Source organism: Sturnus vulgaris, chromosome 8 (assembly GCF_052056855.1).
Source record: "Sturnus vulgaris isolate bStuVul1 chromosome 8, bStuVul1.hap1, whole genome shotgun sequence".
Classification (NCBI taxonomy): Eukaryota; Metazoa; Chordata; class Aves; order Passeriformes; family Sturnidae; genus Sturnus; species Sturnus vulgaris.
This window is the reverse complement of record NC_142250.1, coordinates 28739382-28758023: the sequence shown is the minus strand read 5'-3', so window position 1 is coordinate 28758023 and position 18642 is coordinate 28739382. Positions and strand designations below refer to the sequence as shown.

Sequence of the window (18642 nt, the reverse complement as noted above, 5' to 3'; positions counted from 1 at the left end):
AGGCAAGAAAGTTTATGTGAGACTATAAAAGGCTACATCAAAGGCTTTTTGATACCACAACAGCAAATTCAGAAATAAATATGATTTTCTCAGGGCTTCTAAAACAGAACACTTCACCAAAGGCAAATACACATCTTGAGATGTGAGCAGCTGCTCCAGAAGACAAAAATTAGCTCCTTGTTCTCCTCTCTCTCTCTTTTATTTTTACGCAACCTGATTTTGAGAAAAACATTTGGGTTTTTGTTACCACAGGAGGGCAGGAGCATGTAATGCTCCTGTCGATTTCTTCTTGGAGACAGCAGAACAAACAGTGGGAGCTGGAATGCAGGAAGAGCCAAGTCAGAGACCCGGAGCGTGATGAAAATTCAGTCCTACCAGCGGAGTTAACTGCTTGTTAATGAAGGCGTATGCATCCCATCTGCTGACTACAGAAGAGCTGGAATGGATTCAAAAACAGCCCAAGACAGACATACCACCAAATATGTGAACGTTGTGATCCATACTCAGAAGTTTATCCCGTGGATTTTGGCAGGGCCAAGCCCAGACCCAGACACACAGGGGCACCGAGGTGACAGGACACGAACCGTGTCCTTGTCACGTGTTAGCTGTCACTGCCCGGTGAGAACAGCAATCCTTCCAGGGGAATTTGTTTGTTCATTAATTCTGATTTCAGGAGAAAGTTCTGGCTTGCACCCAGCAGCTAATTGGTTCAATAAACAGCATCTCAGTTTAGAAGAAGAAAACATGATACTACAGTGAGAGCATGCAACTGAAACCTCGATATCTGGGTATGACTTAGGGCTTCTCCAAAGAGCTGCACTGCAAAGACAGAAGTTTTAAAAGACAACACAGAATACAGTCTAAATGCAAGGAACAACTACCAACATTTATGTGAAGACTTCTTATGGGGAAGAGAAAAGAGAAATTACTACTGCAAAAATGTCCCTAATGATGACCTAAAACACGGAAAATAAACTTATGGATGAAATCACAGGGGAAAAAAATCCATCTTTCTGTATTTAAATTCTGAATTACAACTCATAGGTATAATATTTAAACTTTTGTTCCCTTCTAGCTAGGCCTGCCACATACAATATGCTACAAAAAAAGCTGCCAAACAATTTTTTTGAGTATTCCAAAAAGCAAATATGTAGCCCACCATGAAAAACAAATATGATTACCTGAAATCTGTGATCAGCTGCACTGTAAGAGAGTTTAAAAGACCTGGACAGGCTTAACCAGAACAAAATCTGCTGCACAAAAACAAGCTCCCACATATCTTCATTTGTGCTATTTACTAATACGAATTTCCCTCTTCATAAAATCTAGAATTTTAAATTCAATAAAGCTTATGCAACTGCCAATATTATAAAATTCTCTTTAATAAGTAATATTTTTTGGGTTTGTAAGTATTGAACAATAGTCATTAGATTTGAAGAACTATTAGAAAAGTAATTGTCACAGATTTAACATATTAACAGGAACATTTGAGCTAAGGTTTCATTTAACCCATACATCCCCTCAATAAGAAATTTGGGCAAATCACTCCAAATTATGCATATTATACATTCTTGGCTTTAGACCCTTTGATTGTACAATAATTTCTTAACATGAACCATTTTTAAAAGTCATGTACTCTAAGTGCTACATCAGAAGCAAAAGTAAAATGAGTTTTCATGGTAAATCCTTCATATTCTGCTATGATCAGCATTTTGCTGGACTACACAGATGAATTCTCTGTTAGCCCTTCACTTCCTTGTTTAGGAGGTCACTTTTTTGCACAATTTCTTTTTATAAAGATCTATTTTTGACTGCAGTGGACTTTTGTTTACATATTAAGCCACCTGATGCCTCCAGGAGACATATAGTTTGCGAGTGAAGTCATTTTCTCTCTGCTACACACAGTGACTGCATGTAACTACACACTTCTAAACAGGAGTTGGTATTTGCAGCAATCTGCAAAAGACTCCTGGCTGTGCAGTTATCCCTTGGAACCAAAAGAAATGCACAGTTCTGCTTTTCTGCAGCGGAGGGGGAAGGGGAATATAACAGAGCACAAAACTCTATCACCACAATTTCAGAAACAAAACTTCTCATTTAATGAAGAGAATAATGATCGCTCAATTATTTCTTTGCCTTGGACAGCTGCAGGTTGATTGTGGGGGTGTTGAGTTGGGAGAGGAGCATTGAGAGAGATTATAAGGTCGTTGTTCCTTTTTTAATGATGCTAGATTAGGTCCAACACAAAAAAAAAAAAGACTGAAGCTAAGAGTTCTGAACCTTTCCATGCCACAATGCACTTTACTCAGCACCTGCAGTTGCACTGTACACAGAGCTTTAGCTAATTATCTACAGATTTACTACAACCTTCACTACTATGCAATATAAGCTTTAAGTTGTGACACACTGAATAGTTTCTTTTGTTTAAAAAAAGAACAATCTATGCAACAGTTAAGAAATAGTAAAAAAGAACATTTTTTTGCTCTAAACATTTTGACACAATGTATTTTCTCCCAGGACCATTCTCAATAAGCACGATTAATGCTGTGTATTACAAAACAGACTATGACTTTCAGCATCAAAAAAATTTACAACAGCCAGAAATCTTATTATATAGGAGACTGGACAGTTCACGTGCTACAATTACACAGACTACCACTTCTGGCAGTCACAGCACAGAAGCCTCATAACAAAGAAAAAGGAAAATCTCCTATTTGCCAAGATTTAAATGGCTGGGGCACAAGCAAGAGAAAGGAAAAGAGAGAAGTCTGACTCCCCACAATCACTGCTGCACCTCGGCTACAAACAAATATCAGGCCCTGGTTATTTTGGCTGCCAGTCAGGTATTTCTTCATAAAAGTAATAAATATACTTACTTTTCTTCCCAGTCACAACAACATGTCAGAGCACTGGATTGTTCTGACCATTCAAACTGCCACGAAACAACTCTCAATTTCTGATTTAATACTAATTCCTATCAGTATTATAGGATGGAGACACTGAAAACACACATCTAAATACAGCAGCAAATCCTGAAGTGGTTTTGCCATATTTTTTGATGTACTAAACCAACATTATCTGTAATATCTAATAGATAATTAAGATCCATATATATCTGTACGTGAAGTATAGATACACTACAGTGTATCTGTAGTGTTCATGGGTTTCAAGATTATTTTTATGCTTTCACATAACATTATTTAACCTTGCATTTTCATGCCCATCACTATAAATAGTTATTCTAAACTTCCAATAGACAATTTTTTGACAGGATGAGTGTTAAAAGTACTGTATTCTAGTAATGCATATGTTTGCAGCACTATGCAGAATACTTCATATGTAAGTGAATCATCAAACATCATACAGAAGTCCTAAGTAAATTTAGGGTTCCCACAATACTATCACTTACTGTTTCAGAAAACAGTTTTTGCAATTTTAATTCTTACAACAAGCTCATTCTGCATATCCTTAACCTGAATAACTCATACTGCTTTGATACGTGCAAACAAGTAGAAGAGTGACAAGCTACTAACATCAAATATATTTTTAAAAAACCCTAACATTTGATTTAAACGTACCTTTCTTGCTGCAGTTTTCATACACTAAACCACATAAGACAGACTGAACCTTAGGATTAAAATAGATTAGCCAAAAAAATAGTTTCATGTACTACCATTCCCAAAATTTGACACATTACATTAATAAGAAGCCTATAGCCACAAGAAAAGCTGGCATTCTCTGATGATATTAAAAAGACTCTATGCATCTATTAATTACTAAGAGTCAAGTACGTGATATAATCACTGTTCTGTTTAACAACTCTGTAAAGCAAACTTTTGACAGACAGGTGATGGCAATCTGCCACCAGTTCCCAAAGAGTGTATGCTTTCAGTCACATTCCCGTATCGACACTTTCAGTAAGTCAACAAATATTTCAGCACCAAAACAACGGTGGTACAATGTTTCACATTACTTATGTAGAAAATATTCTCACAGACATCCATAGGATTTCTGGAATTAATGTAAAACGAAATCTCAGGCAAACATGTTTTGCAATCCCAAATATAGTGAATTTAGAAATAGTTGGTGAAAAACTGCTCAAGCTTGAATTTTTTTTGCCTCCGAGTGCATGTATCAACCTGTGGGCTGAAAGGAGTGGGAGACTAGAACATGGCTAAGTTAAAATTGCACCTCATCACAAACAAGCCTCACTATTTAATAAGGATGCACTTCAGAACCCCTCTCCAAAGCAATACCAACCACGAACAAGATCTGTGCTACAGAAAGAACCTATTTTAAAGCCTAGCAGTCAAAGCAGTGAGTGAATTGAGATGTGCTGCAATATTTATGCAGCCATTATAATGCAAATGAGGAAGGTATTAGAAAGGCTATTTGCATTGGTGTACAGCCCCTTCAGTCTGCGCACAATGCCGACAGAAAGAACAATTAGGATGCATGCATAACAAAAAGCCTCCGACCACAGGGTAGGCAGGTCCACTGAACCGGATACAATATCTAAGGGATCAACAGGGCTCCATGGAAATCCTGCCTGCTGGATCACACCGTACCTCTTGTTCATACTTAGAGTATGAAGCGTCCTTGGGCACAAAAGCACGCAGAGGATTAGCACAGCAAAGGTGAGAGCAAGCTACAACCAACTGAACGCCAGCACCAGCCTCAGGTCTCACAGAACAGCGACGGGGCTGGAGCACAGCTCGGTCCCCAGGGCTGCTCCTCTCGGCAAAACCCATCACCACCAACACACAGCAGCAAACTTTCAACTCGGCTAAAAAATAATAAATAAAAAAACGAGCACGTACTTTCCCGTGGCAAAAAAAAAAAAAAAAAAAAAAAACGCTCTCCAACACTGATTGAGACAGAAAGGGAGGCAGGCGTGCAAACCAGGATCTAATGCACATCCACTCTGAGAACAGACTGCCCTTTTGTAGAGAAAGCAAAAAGCAAACTAATAGACTCAAGTATTTCCTTTTTTTTCCTTTCCCCAACATGTACACCTTAATGGTAAAACAATACTAAAAGACCCAAATATACTGGCAAGGCAGATTGTTTAAAAAGTTCTTTGACCGTGCATCCTAGAATTTATCTACACCAATTCACAGCCTCGCAATATATCCTCACATCAGTCAGCATGTCTGTAATTATGTGATGGGCTGTGCTCTCACATTTCTCTTGTAGAGCAATACAGATAAAGTACTTCTTAAACTGCAACAATCTTAAAACAGTCTAAAATCACCACGAGGCACAAGCTTACTGTTGTTAAAGAAATTATAAGCTGTTCGTTATTTCTATACAAAAGATACATTACCTGAAGCTTAATGATGGAAAAAAAATCTTAGTAATTAAAATTCACTTTTCATCCAGAGACCTGGATATACTGAGAATGCCTTTATTGAACCGAATTTGATGTTGGAGAATTCCCAGATTTAAAATAGGACATGATGTGTATTTCACAACAGAGTCAAGGCAAAGCAATGCAGCAAAAAACAAGCGAATTAAGGTCAATGGTTAATATAGCAAACATTACCTTGCTTATTATATCAACCTGTTACATTTTATCCTTGTTCATTTTGTAACACAGCAAGACCACTGTATCAAACAGACTAGACTATGTCAGGCAGTACAGTTTCCAAGAAAACGACAGTTCTTTTTATCTGTACAATCAGTTGTAACTGGCTTTTTAATCTTCACTGCTGCGTCCTCCCCAGCCCTCTCTCACACACACAAACCCACCAAAAAGCGAGAGGCAGAAATATCTCCTCTGAGATGCAGTTGCATGAAGTAAAAATAAATGCAAGGTATTACAACGACAGAGCAGAGAGCAAGCCTCATTTCAATTAAAAGAGCACCCACTGAAAAATAAAATCAAAATCAATGAGCCTTGAAGTGTTCTGGGTGGGAAATGCCACTGGCCACGCTGAAAGGGGAAGGTATGGCGGGCTGGACACGAGGACATGGCACCAGCTTTTCCTGCAAAGGAACAGGACAGACACCCCAAACCCAGGTGCTGGGAGGGCAGGGGCAAGGTGGGCATCAGGGACAGCCATCCCAGGGGCTGTGGTGGGACATGGGAAGGGACAATGCCACCTTTCCCTCCCACGCACAGAAGTTTCCATCTTTCCTCAGACACGAAGGAGAGCCTGCTCCTAGAGAGACACAGCTCCTTCGTAGCACCCACCCAAATTCTCCACAGAGGGAGAGACCACTGAGGTCTCTTAAGGCAGTTTTATTTCCCTGCTACCACACCAAACCTTCCCAAAACAGAGCTTTGTTATTTATACTGGGCTTCCTCAGCCTCGTCAAGAAGGGATTGCAGAATGTGATCTTTATTTCAAACACGCAGAAGATGCTTTGACAGCCCTAATTCAATTACCATGCAGGAGCACAGTGCCCGCATGCAGGCACCTCCATCCACCCATTTCACGGGTGCTGGACACAGGTCAGCAGCTGCTGGCTTACGCAGTGACAAGCCAGGACTGCCACATAGACACAAACATGCTTTTCTAGAAAGCCACAGCCAAGTCACAATCAATCCAAGGGTTTCCTAAAAGGCACACGCACAGCAGTGATCTTCCGAGCAATTAATTTCTGTACATAGGCTAACAGTGCAGGAAGGCAGCTGGAGAAAATACTCCTCGTCTGAAGGAATCCCTTCAATCGCACAAAATTCCTGGAGGAGAATACACCCGTCAGTGCGATTTAAGTGTCAACATAACAAAGGAACGCCCCTCCCAGCACCTCCTGCCTTACAGATATGCCACGCTGGAATGGGAAAACTACACCGGGAACAGTAGCAACCAGAACCGTTCATCGACCCTGCCTTCACCACAAATAAAAAATGCTAGGGATTGTTTCTAGAAAGAGCAGATAGAGGGACGTGAAGAAGACAGCATCCTCTTTGAGGATTCCCTCAAAGAAAGGCTGTGGACACAAGGAGAGCTTTGTCTGGAATCATCTTAGTGTATTACAAGGTTACATATAAAATTAGTTTTGCCTAATATACGTGCCTTGCCTTGCCACATGTACAGAAATGCTGATGGCTGACATATAGCCTAAAATTAAAGGAATACGGCTTTAAATTAGTAAAATAATCTTCCATTTTACTCATCCAAAGCAAAGAATAATTAAGTAGAAAAAACAAAATAGCGAAATCCAAAACATTCAAGGGGAATTAAGATGATAAGGGTGTTACTAAAATTAAAATGTGTGCACAGTAGTGTAATAACAAATTCATAAGATCCTGTAAATCTTTCCCAAAACCAGACTAGGTTTATATCAAGATCACCATACAACATATGCCTGAAATATGGCTGTAAATAAGTGTGATTTAATTTGACCACCACCTACTTTAAGCCCTTGATTTTATAAATAGAAGTATACCATAATGACTAGTGATTTAAAAAAAAAAAACAAAAAACAAACCAACACACACAGTTTAGAAGGTAAAAATAAAGTCAAACACACAAACAAGAAACAGTAGAAAAGTAAGACCCTGAAGGTAATTACCAAAACCATCTTAATTTCTATTCTGATAGTCAAAAAAAAATCCCCATCAAGTACTGCAGCAATGACAATACACATAATTAAAACTCCTTGGTCATGAATATTCTGCCTCAGAAGTCTGCACATGTGCAGGACTCAATGCTTCCACGGGCCCATCTCAAAAACACAACTTAAAAATTACCAGTACTATTTCAGCACTTCACAATTATTTTCTCACACACTGTGAGACTTCTTATTCCGTGTCCATACCTGCTCCTAAATAGGATGGACAAGTGAAGCAGCAACACAGTTTCACCAAACTTCAGTTCTGCTGAATTGCTGTGTAGCTCACGCCCAGTCGCAATTTTAGTCAAGGCGGCCGTTCACCTCACTAAGGTTACTACAGCTTTTGAAGCATTTCCTAGAGAAAGACACGAACAGCTCGGTGAAGACGCCTTCTACAGCCACAAATATACGCGGGAAGCTGTCACACCGCTTTTCTCCGTCACACCTCTCTGTTTTAAATACCGGGAAAATCACCTGGCTAGACAGGAAGGCGACGACTTTTGAAACGAGGTTCTGTCTTTGTGGCTCCATCAGAACTGCCACAATAAATACATGGGGTGAAACAGGAAAAGAGCCTCACGCCTAAGCGAGAGGGCGGGGGACCGCACTGACACGGGCAGAGGCAGCTGTAATCATTACCCGCTCGCCGGTAATCATTACCCTGCGCGCCACTGCCACTACACACACACAGCTCGCTTCAATTTCTCCGTGCCAGTTCCCGGCACAGAGAGCTGGCGGGGAGGAGGAGAGGTGAGGCTGTAAGACGGCGCTTCCTCCTTTCTTTTTGTTGTTATTGTTGTTGTTGTTGTGGCGGTCGCTGCCATCGCCCGGCAGCCCCTCGGCCGAACCCCGCGGGGGCGATGGCCGCCCCCGGCCCGCCCCACCTGCGCCGGGCCCGCGGACCGGGCGGGGCAGCCCCGTCGGGGCGGGCACGGGCTCCCCACCGCCCCCACCTGCGCCCCGGCCCTCCCCGCCTTTGTGCCCGCGGCCTCCCGCCGCCCCCGGCCGCCGCCCGCTGTCATCGCCGCCCGGCCGAGCCCCCCGGCCCGCCCGCCCCGTGCCCGTACCGTGCGGCTCCGCCATCCTCCCGCGGCGCGCTCGGCTCCCGCTCCGCGCCCGGCCCTGCCCTGCCGGCCACCGTCTGTGCGCACCGAGCCGTCACGGGACCGCCCGCCCACGGCCCTCCCGCGGCACTCGGGGCGGGCCCGCCGAGCGCGGACCCCGAGCGCTTCCAGGTTACGGCGGAAGCGCCGCGTTGCCCATGGCGACGGCGGGAGCGGGGCCGTGCGGGCCGGGCCGGCTCCCCGCGGGGCTCGGGCAGGGCTGCCCTGCGCTGTCCCGGCGGATGCCGTGAGTGGGTCCCCGGCCCCGACACCCCGCTGAAAGCTGCCGTCGTGCCAGCGCCGCCGGGATGTCCCCGGGTGAGGAGGGCAGCCCGTAGCTCCGTCGGTGACCCGCTGCAATTCATTAAAGTGTTACAACAAACACGAATGGTTTTGCTGCCGTTCCCACAGCTGAACTGGCCATCTCCAGCGCAGGCAGGCTCAGGAGTTCTGTGGGATGGTTGGTGTGGAGCTGCTCCCAGCGCTGGACGCTCCGGGCACTGCCACCCGCTCCTGCTGAAGGAGCTGCTGGGACACGGCCAAAGACACGGACACGGGGACAGACACATTCCCGTGGCTCCTTTCTCGACAAAACCGGGACCATCCCCAGCTGGCAGCTACTGTAACCTCGGACTCTTCTTAAGCCCAACCACGCTGCCTTTGCAGGGGAGAGGTGGGAGCTGCAAGAAGGGCAGCAGCCATTCAGAAAGTGACAACCACACCTCTGTGTAGACACATACACTCGAGTGTGACAGCACCTGCCATCAGTCACCCTTTCATTTAGGATGGGCTTTAAAAGCAAGTTATTTGAAGACTTGTTCTAACAGATCTTTCAGTATTTTGCTGAGAAAGGTTTAGCTTTTTAATGCTAAGTTCTCAGGTGGTTGCAATCAGTTCCCCTTTCAAGCCTAGATGGATTCTGCACTGCAGTAGTATCTAACTTTATAATTTCTAAAATACGTTCAAATTAATGGGAGTCTACTAATTGATCTCAGTACTTGCTAGTCTGGACTGGTCCCACAGGCTCACATTCAGCAGCTACTTCAGCAGAATCAAAAGCATGAGTAAATTTTGGAGACATTTTGCTACATTAGGTAGTCACATCGGAGTATCTGCTATTTCCATCAGGTTTTTTACAACTTTTGGCAAACATCTGGGCTGGTTTCAGTGAAACAAGGCTATTCACATTCAATTATCAAAATTACCAAAATTCTGCCAATTGCCTTTGTGTGAATCTTTGGCAAACCAGACAGTTCAATGTGGTTATGTGGGCTTTTACTAATAAATGTTGGACAGCATTAAAAGCAGAATTGGATTTTTGACATATTGGATCACACGACAGAAACCAGTTGAAATTTCCTAGTGACAATATTTCTTACAATGACTGGATGTTTATTTGCTGTTGTTATTCAGTAAAACTTCATTGTGGACGCTGCAGGATCCTTTATAAGACACGGAAATACACACTTTGCCTTGAGAGCTTGGAGTCTGAAAAAAAATATTTCTTGTGTGACTTAATTAAACACAGTCATTTGCATTAAAAGACTGTAGTGTTGTAGAGAGGATCTGAATGTTTTGTTGGCCGTGTACCTTTACATTTCTCAGGCCCTTTGTGTGTAAAGTGTCACTGCCCAGTTGCCTTAGCATTTAAATATTTACCAAGGATATGTGCTACATGTACTCTGGTTCTGTTACAGATTCTACTTTTCTTTCAACTCGTTTTGCTTTAAAAAATATTATTTGAAATCTAAAGAAATGTTACTTTATACTCAAAAACCCTGATTTATTTCTGAAAAGCTGATATAAAGCAGAGCAGGACAATTGTCACAAGAGATAAATCAGCCAAGAAATTTACACTGGTAACTCCACCCTCCTGCTGCAAATCCTTAAAAATGAGATTAGACTGATACTATGGTAATACTTATGCCAACAATCAGAACTAACAGACATTTTTGCAAAGGCAGAATTCATGCATGAAAGATTTGTTTTTAATCTGCCCAAATGGAGCAGTTAATTTTATATCCTCCTACTGGATGCTGGAAAGCTTAGCTCCAACCTACTCCCAGTCTCCATCAGCAATGTTTGTCCCCAGATCTCACTGGCACACACCTGTCCCAGAGCAGGTGAATATAAGAGTTCACAATCCTTACAAGTGTTAGCGAAGGGTCTCTCAGGATCAGGAGACTGTGCTAACAGGCCTGTATTTTCAACCTTGTGGTACTGGGACTGAGGACCTGTCCTTAAGATAAATCCCCACAGAGCAAGTCAGAGGTTCCTCAGTCTTTGTTGCCCCAGAAACCCCACAGGACTGTACAAGCACCCTGAATTATTGCCATCTACACTGAAACGAGCAGGAGGAGAAATATAATTAAAGAACATTTCATAACCTACATGGTTCTGAATTAAGGTTTCACTGGCAATTTCGTTTGGACATTGCCTAACTTTTAAAGGCTTGGCTTTGCAACATTCATAATGTTCCTGTAACACCTGTAGCGTTTCCTGTGCTCCTGGAAAGGACAGCTGTTGGTGCAGAATCACAGCACCTCCATGGGCCATCAGCTGTGTGCCCACCCTTGTATGTCCAGCACAGACTTCTGCCCGTTTTACTGAAAGAGAAACAGCAGCAGTGGGCTGTTATCCTCCATCCAGACCAGCAGCAGAGGGGGATGAGTGTTGGAATTTGGATTATTCAGTGGATTCATAAGACCATTCCTAAGGCTATTTGGTATTTACACAGTTGTTTCAAGCATGTTTCTACAAAACAGAGTGATTTATTAGGAGCTAGCTCTTACACAATGAACTAAAATAAAGCAATTAATTAGTTAAGCTTGCTTAAGCCAACCACAAGATCAATCTAGTAACTTCAGAATCATCTTTGACTGAATTCAGATACCTCTGATATATTGTCCCACTTGCCTTTTTTAAATTTAGTGGCTGCCAGACTAATGAATTGACCCTTTCTCCTTCAGTCATGTGGCCTTTTCACTACCTCCTCCCAACTGTAAAATTTTTGTCATCCAGCTACCCAAAAGCCTGCTCTCCTCCCCCAGTCAGGCAGCTGCTGCTGCCTCAGCCAAGGACACTGAGCTCCATTCGTTTCTGTACTGCTGCTGGGGCAGACAGCACAAGAGGCAAATTCTTGCTGGCTGAGCCACCATGAAGACCAGCCTCAGGGAAGCTCTGTTCCACTTCCAGCTCTGCAAGTCAGGATGTCCCAGCAAGCACAGCCCGTTGTGCCCCTTTCCACCCACATTCCCCTCTGCTCTGCCCCATGTGGGGCTGCTTCCCACAGCTCTCCCCTGCTCCTCCATTCCCTCCCTGCTGCCTGTGCCCGACCTCCACTCTCAGACTTGGATCACCTCTTCCTTCCCCAGACTGTCCCTCCTTTCTTATTCTCCAACAGGGATTCCAAGTTTAGTTCCCCATGCCAGTCTCTTGTGTGGTTCTTCTCTGACTTTCCATTCCCTTCCTCTTTCCTTGTACTGAACTTCTGTTGTATCTTCTGTCTGCCAGTTCCTTGCCAACCAGTCTCAACATAAAACTTTAATTCCCAGTTGTTCTTTCTTTCTGTATCTCAATCTCCCACTATCATGTCTCAAATCTCAAAATTTCACACTAGGTTTTACCTTCCTCTCATCTACACCTCAATATATCCAGACTTTCCTGTCATATCCTATTCCTTTCCCTTGAATTGTCAGTTTACCACAAGTTTGGCTGTGATCTCTTGGCCAACGGCTGCAAGGAGTTTAGTTATTCTGGGGAAGAGAAGCATGTTTTGAAGGCTGATGGCACAACAAATCCTACTTAATTTTGTGGGCACCATACCCATCAAGGAAATAGTGTATATCTTTGTCATTCTTTTCTGTCTTCCCCTCAAATGGCACCTTGGCTCCACTACCTTTATTATGAGTAGACAAAAACTGGGAAGGCTGGACCACTTGGCAGAAGGGGAAAGAGGAAGGCACAAAAACCAAACCTGGAGGATGCACATGGAGAGCCAGAGCCCTTGTCAATATCTAGAAGCTGATACTCAATGCACTGGCTGACACCAAGCTCTGTCTCATTGAAATCAGACTCTGACTCCCCAGAGCAAAAGCTTCTGCTTGAGGCAAGATGTCTTTGCAATACAAAGAAGGATGCAAAGAAGGGGAACCTCAAAATGTGGTTCTCAGTTGAAGGACTATGGTACAGCAAGATGTTGCTATTTTTACTGTCACTTCCTTTTATATATTCAGAGCCAGGTCTGCTTATTTGAGTGACAAGATGTTATTTTTGCTTTTTTCTCCAATTGTCTTTACAAAGCAAATGTATGATAAAAGGATAGATTACCTATGTTCTCAAAAACAAGCAGCACGATTTAGGATTTTAGAACTACCATGTAAAAACTAATTCTGGTCCTGCCAGCTTCTACTTTCAACACATTAGCCACCTATCCATATCTATTAGCAATTTATAAACAAGCTTCCTAGGTCTTAAAAGAGCTCTTCCAGGTGGAAAGACAGGACATATCAGCACTGAAGCAGCACATCCAGAATGTCATGCATGAAGTTATTTTCTTATTTACCTGTATGCACACAAACGTTTTCCAGTGTGTGCTGTGTCCTAACTGCCCCAAGCCCAGCAGTTCTTCAGTCTGTTTAGTGCAAGGGAAAACCACAAATCCAGCAGGCTATCAAGCAAGCTAATCTTCAATTATACAAACGGAGAGTCAACCAGTTCAAACAATTTATCTTTCAAAGTCAACGCAACAAACAACAGAAACAAGCAAGAGCTTTTACACTCACAGACAATAAACTGTATTTTTCTAGTGTAGCTATTCTAGACAGGAGAGTAACAGCTGTTAGAAACTCCTGTTTTTCTCTGCAGTGAAAGACAGGGCAAATTAAAGGCTTCAGTTGCCTGTACTTTGAAAGGGAAGAGAGGCCAGAATGAAAACTCAGTTAAAATGAAACAGATGCTGAATATTCCAGCTCCAGTCAGGACAACCATAAAGAAACCAACCTTTCTTGATTTAATTTTATTTTCTGGTACTTTCAAATCCATTTCTGACATCCCAGGGTAACTCAAAAGGACAAAGCAGGATCCAACAGGACACTCTGTGCTCTGGTAGACAAAGTTCTCTTAGCTTTGGTCTGCAGCACCTGAATTTCAGTAGGTAGCTTGCCTTCCAAGGACTAACAACATCCAGGTCTAGTATAACTCCCACAACTAAGGGGCAAGAGGGGATGAGTATTCTCAAAAGTGAGTTTAAATCTACAGAGGTTGAGCTTCCTTTGTAGTCAATAAGATAAGCCCTGTGCTTAGGCACTCTGAATCATATTCTGAAGAAATCACTTTTTCCATTGACCTCATGCAGACCCTGGGGAGTTGAGCTTTCCAAGGGAAAAGCCACTTCCTCCCCAGGAAAGAGCATTCAAGTCTAAGTGGCCCTGGGTTCACCAGCTTTTCACTTGCCTCATGAGCTGCTCAAGTGCTGTAGGTCTGTGCCTGCAGGTGGTACAAGGCATCTTCTACCATTGTACCTGTTTCCCTTGGCTCTCATGGCAGTCTTCTAAAACTGGCTGGCACCAGTACTGTGGTGTGGTGTGGCTCAGATTTCATTTACACTGCATGTTGTTTCATGCCTTCAGAGATCCGTGGAGATTAGTACCAGGCTGACTGGAATGGCACGGTGAGTAGGAATGTGAGTGCAGCCCAAGTTTTTCTCTGCTGAACTTCATACAAGGGCATATCCTGACTCCATTCCACATAAAAAAGGGAGCAGGCTTCCACTTCCCTGTTGTCCTCTCTGATCTTCTTGTTCTCAGCAGCCACAACAGAGTGGCAGTGTAGCCCCTCCTTCTGAGACAGAGCCTGACCACAACCAGTTCTGAACTGTATCACTTTTAGCTGATAAAGATGTGAAGCCGAAGGAAGGAGGCTCCTGCAGTAGCCAAGAAAGGGGAAAGGTCTCTGGGAGTGGTGGCTCCAGGAAGGCAGAACAACTTTATTACAAGTTTTTTTGAGATTGCTGTAAACAACTCACCTGTGTCCTAAAAGTGGCTGGGAGTGGCAGCACGTCCATGCTGAGCTGTGTGAAATAGCTGCCCCTGCCCAGGCACGTATCACTGCCAGCAGGTTAACCCAGGCCACAGGCACAAGCAGTTTTCCTTGGGATTACAGCTTGTCACTGCTGCAAGCTCTGCTGCCTGAAATGTAGAAGAAGATGAAGATCAGCTGAATAGGAGAGTCTCCAGGAAAACAAACAAACACAACCCTTGCTCACATCCTCACAATCAGAAAAATATTCTTTAAGAGTGACCCAGGAAGAAGAAGTTGAGTTTGAATAAAATATTTGCCTGTTGGTCTTAATAGCTGCAGCTCTGCTATTTTCTCTTCCTCTTCAGAGTGCCAGCAGCGATTGAGTGCTGCAGCCAGGGATGTATTTCCTGAAGGGTGACAAATAAGAATAAAGCCTAAAGTCAATTCCACACTGAAATTCTTACATAAATTTCTCCTTCCTGAAGAAAAGAGATGGATGAAAAAAGAAAAACTCAGAAAGTAGTATGAAATAAGTAATCCTACAGTTCAGTTACAGGAAGTGAAAACAACAACCCCAAAAATCGGTCAGGGAGCCAGGCATTACAGGCAGTACACCTATAAAGGGAGGTTTCAACTGAGGATTTCTAAATGTAACCCTGAAAACTAAATCATTCAGGCGCAGATAGATCTTCCAAAAGGACCTCTTGAAACCCCTTCTGCCCAGAGCCATGAAAACTAGAGCAGAGTGAGTGCCAGCAACCCTAACATTTATTATTATTGTGGTAGTGCACTGGAGCCTTGAGCTTTGTGTGAGGGGCTGTACAAGAAGAGTGTTCTAATTCAGAGGCTGAAAGCCAAATGTAAGACCAGAAAAATGAAAATGACACATACTTGTCACAGGCACAGGGAGCATGAGAGAAGAAAAGCAGTCAGAGTGCTGCCAGGTCTTTTTATAGGCCATACAGACAAGGAGAGTGTTGGAGAGCTCAGAAAGACTATTTTTCAACACACATTAATAAGAGCCTAGTTACAAGGATGGGAGGAAGCACAGAGATGTTTGAAATGGCAGCAGGTAGGCAGTGGAACTGGCCATCACAAGCTGATCTCGGGAAAAGAGCTGCTATCCCAGTAATACTCTGGATCAGATAAACAGGGATGAGCTAGGGAAAGACAGATCTTGAAGAAGAAGGAGCAGCACAGAGCAAAGGGCTAAGAACAGTCCTGCATTGTGAGGACAAGGGCTTAGTTATCCAAGAATTTTCTTTCCCTCTCTTGTTTCTCAGGGGGAGGAGCGGTGTTTCAAGGGAGAATAATACAATCATTTGACTGTGTTGAGAGATTTATGGTTTGACTTTACCATGTGTTAAAATATTGATTCTCTTTCTAACATATGCTTGAGATATTGACAATAGTTTTTTTCTATTTAGAAAACTGACTTCTGCAAACAAAAGGTGGACTTCATGGTAGAATGCAACGAGGATGGGTAAAAACAAAGTGATATAAGAGCAGCACAAGTCTCAGATTTCTTCCACTCAATTAAATAAAGATAGCAAGAGAGACACTGAGCAGTGTGTGGCAGTGAGAAGCTGGAATAATTAAACAATAATCTGACAGACGGTGCACTTACGGGCAATTACAGCAAGCCTCTGCTGGCACTCCAGGGCATGAGGCCAAAGACTTAAGCGATTCAAACCACACAAGTAGAGCAGTAACCTCCTAGAAATGCCAGTATAGAGCATTTGGCTTAGGAGCTCAGAATGGGACTTACATGGAGCCAGGTCTCTGCATTTACCAGGTGTTAGAAGGAAGAGCAGCCTGTCAAAAAGCTGTTTCTGTGTCCCTTGCATAATGCATTTCCAGGCAAGTCTCCTTCCTTCTTGCATACAGCTTGAGGATCCCATTGCATCAAACAACAAACTTAAGTATATTCAGAAAGCTCAGCTAAAAAAAAAATCATTTGTCTGTCAACTCCCTTTCAAAAACAAGGACTGGGTTAAACACCAAGCTATCAAGCTCCTAGGCTCTGAAGGCAGTTGGGATTCCTGCAAGGAGCCACGCCAGGCTTTCTCTTCCTTGCCTTACCCCACCCAGTAAACCCAAACCACCTTCCTCCTCCCGTCTCTGAAGCTGGGCTCTGTGTCCCATGGTACCACTCAGCGGCTTCAGGGACAATTGCATGAAATCTGCAGGTGTATTTCTGAAAGCACTGGGATGCATCGTTCACCAAATGCTGCCACACCACATTTCTGATCTCGTCAGCACATAGAGAGATGAAACAAGCTCTAGAAATTTAGAAAAGAAGAAAAAAAAGAGAGCTACAAGTGGGAAGCAAACACAGATCAGGTGCTGTTAAAAGCTTCTTATACTGTCAACAAAGTATTTACTTAAACTCAGAACAGAAAGTCACCTTCAAGATGGGTAGTTCTCATGAATGTGGCTTTAAACACCTCATGTCTGGAGCTACATGATTATACAGGACTCTGAACCAAATTTTTGCTTTTTAAAGTAAGGACTTGATTCCAGACTTTCCTGTCATATGGAAAACATGAACTTGAAAGGCTTAAAAAGCAGAAGGAAAATAAAAAGCATTTAAAATGTAAAGACAAAAACCAAGCCTTATAAACAAATGAGACTGGCAACATTGCTTCACCTAAATGCTTTTTTCTTCTATTTAGTAGGAGATGTTTCTCAAGACTTGAAATAAGTGTTGTTTTGTATCTGCAGGGCTTTCAGCAAGCGGCTGCCAAATTACGAAACCCTCTGGATTCCAGCAATGCACATCTCTGCTGTCTGCTGCACTCGGAGTATCTGGGAACAGGAGGAGGAAAACAAGCTTATCATTTATAAAATTATTGCTGGTTTTGTGGTTGTGAGGCTCTCTACAGTGCACAAGAATAACTTGTTTGTGACATCAGTAAAATAAGGATGTGCAACCTGGAGCGCGTTGTCCTCTCCATGGATACAACGCTTATGCTTTCTCAAATAACACTGGGTTTCATCCCGAGGTCGAGTCTCAGGACTCTGGGAAGCTTCATGCCATGGGGACACAACTTGAGACCTGGGCACAAGGACAGTCTTGTTCTGACTGCTTCAGTCCTGTGGAATGACACCAAGATAATGCACTGACTCAGCACAGTCCCATTGCAAGTGCACGGTGCTTTTCCCAGATGGAAGTGTTTTGGCAAACAGCTTCCTAGATATTCCTGGCAACTGGAAAGGCCTGTGAGAGAAATGAATGGGTATTTGAGCACATGTCGACCCCAGAGGCCAAAAAGATCAAAAAATGGGGTATAACTATTCTTTCTTTAGCAGAAGAGGTTGGATCCCTCATCTGTAACTGGAAAATTTACTTTTTTTCTTGTTGTTTCTCTGCCAAGAAAACAAGGGGAATTAGGTCCTCTATTAAATGCTTTTCCCTCCTCTTAACTATAGCCAACAGCATTCTAGTGAATAAATACCAGCCTTACTCAAAACTAAACCCAGTCCTGTTTTTAAGGCACTTTGAAAAGTAGGATATTAAGCTGCATGTCCATGCCTCTCTCCTCTCTCTCATCCAGACCTCCCAGTCATGAAGGTGGTAACTGATTCTTTTTTTCCCAGGAAAGGAAAAAAAGGAAGGAGGTGTCTTAAAAACAGACTTACTCGAAACTGTTGAAAACAACCTCCACAATCACGCCTGTCCCAGTGCTATCAGCTTTCTAGATAGGCTGCCAAGCTGGCATTTGAGTAGCTAAGAAAATGGATCTAGTACAGGATGCCAGACTCCTCAGTCACTAAAATGCTCAAGTAACAAACTGAGTTGACCATTGTTTCTTATCACCAAGCAAACAAACGCTGTTGGCAGGAAAACTGCTTTTGGAAAGTGATTCCCTGCACGACCGAGATGGGCTCCAAATGCAAGTGTTCACATAATGCTGGACTCCAGGTGGCCATTGGCACTGTGAAGGACACT

General features: G+C 43.2%; 1 protein-coding gene and 1 long non-coding RNA gene across 3 annotated transcripts in view; both read right to left on the bottom strand.

Annotated features, from left to right (window-relative positions):
- SHOC2 (SHOC2 leucine rich repeat scaffold protein) overlaps positions 1–8745 on the bottom strand; it is a 63083-nt gene extending 54338 nt beyond the window's left edge. The window contains exons 1-2 of one of the 2 annotated variants that reach the window (XM_014872488.2): positions 8634–8743; positions 7771–7921 (exon numbers count right to left, since the gene is read on the bottom strand). The gene's annotated coding sequence lies outside the window, so the exon portion shown is untranslated. Of the gene's footprint in view, positions 1–7770; positions 7922–8633 lie in introns of both variants that reach the window. The other variant, XM_014872490.2, reaches the window with a different exon arrangement.
- Positions 8746–13380: 4635 nt separating this feature from the next.
- Positions 13381–17332, bottom strand: LOC148223043 (uncharacterized). Its single transcript, XR_015805191.1, has 2 exons — positions 14695–17332; positions 13381–14592 (listed from the first exon to the last, which is right to left on the bottom strand). It is a non-coding gene; the product is annotated as an uncharacterized LOC148223043 (long non-coding RNA).
- Between the last annotated feature and the right edge of the window lie 1310 nt (positions 17333–18642).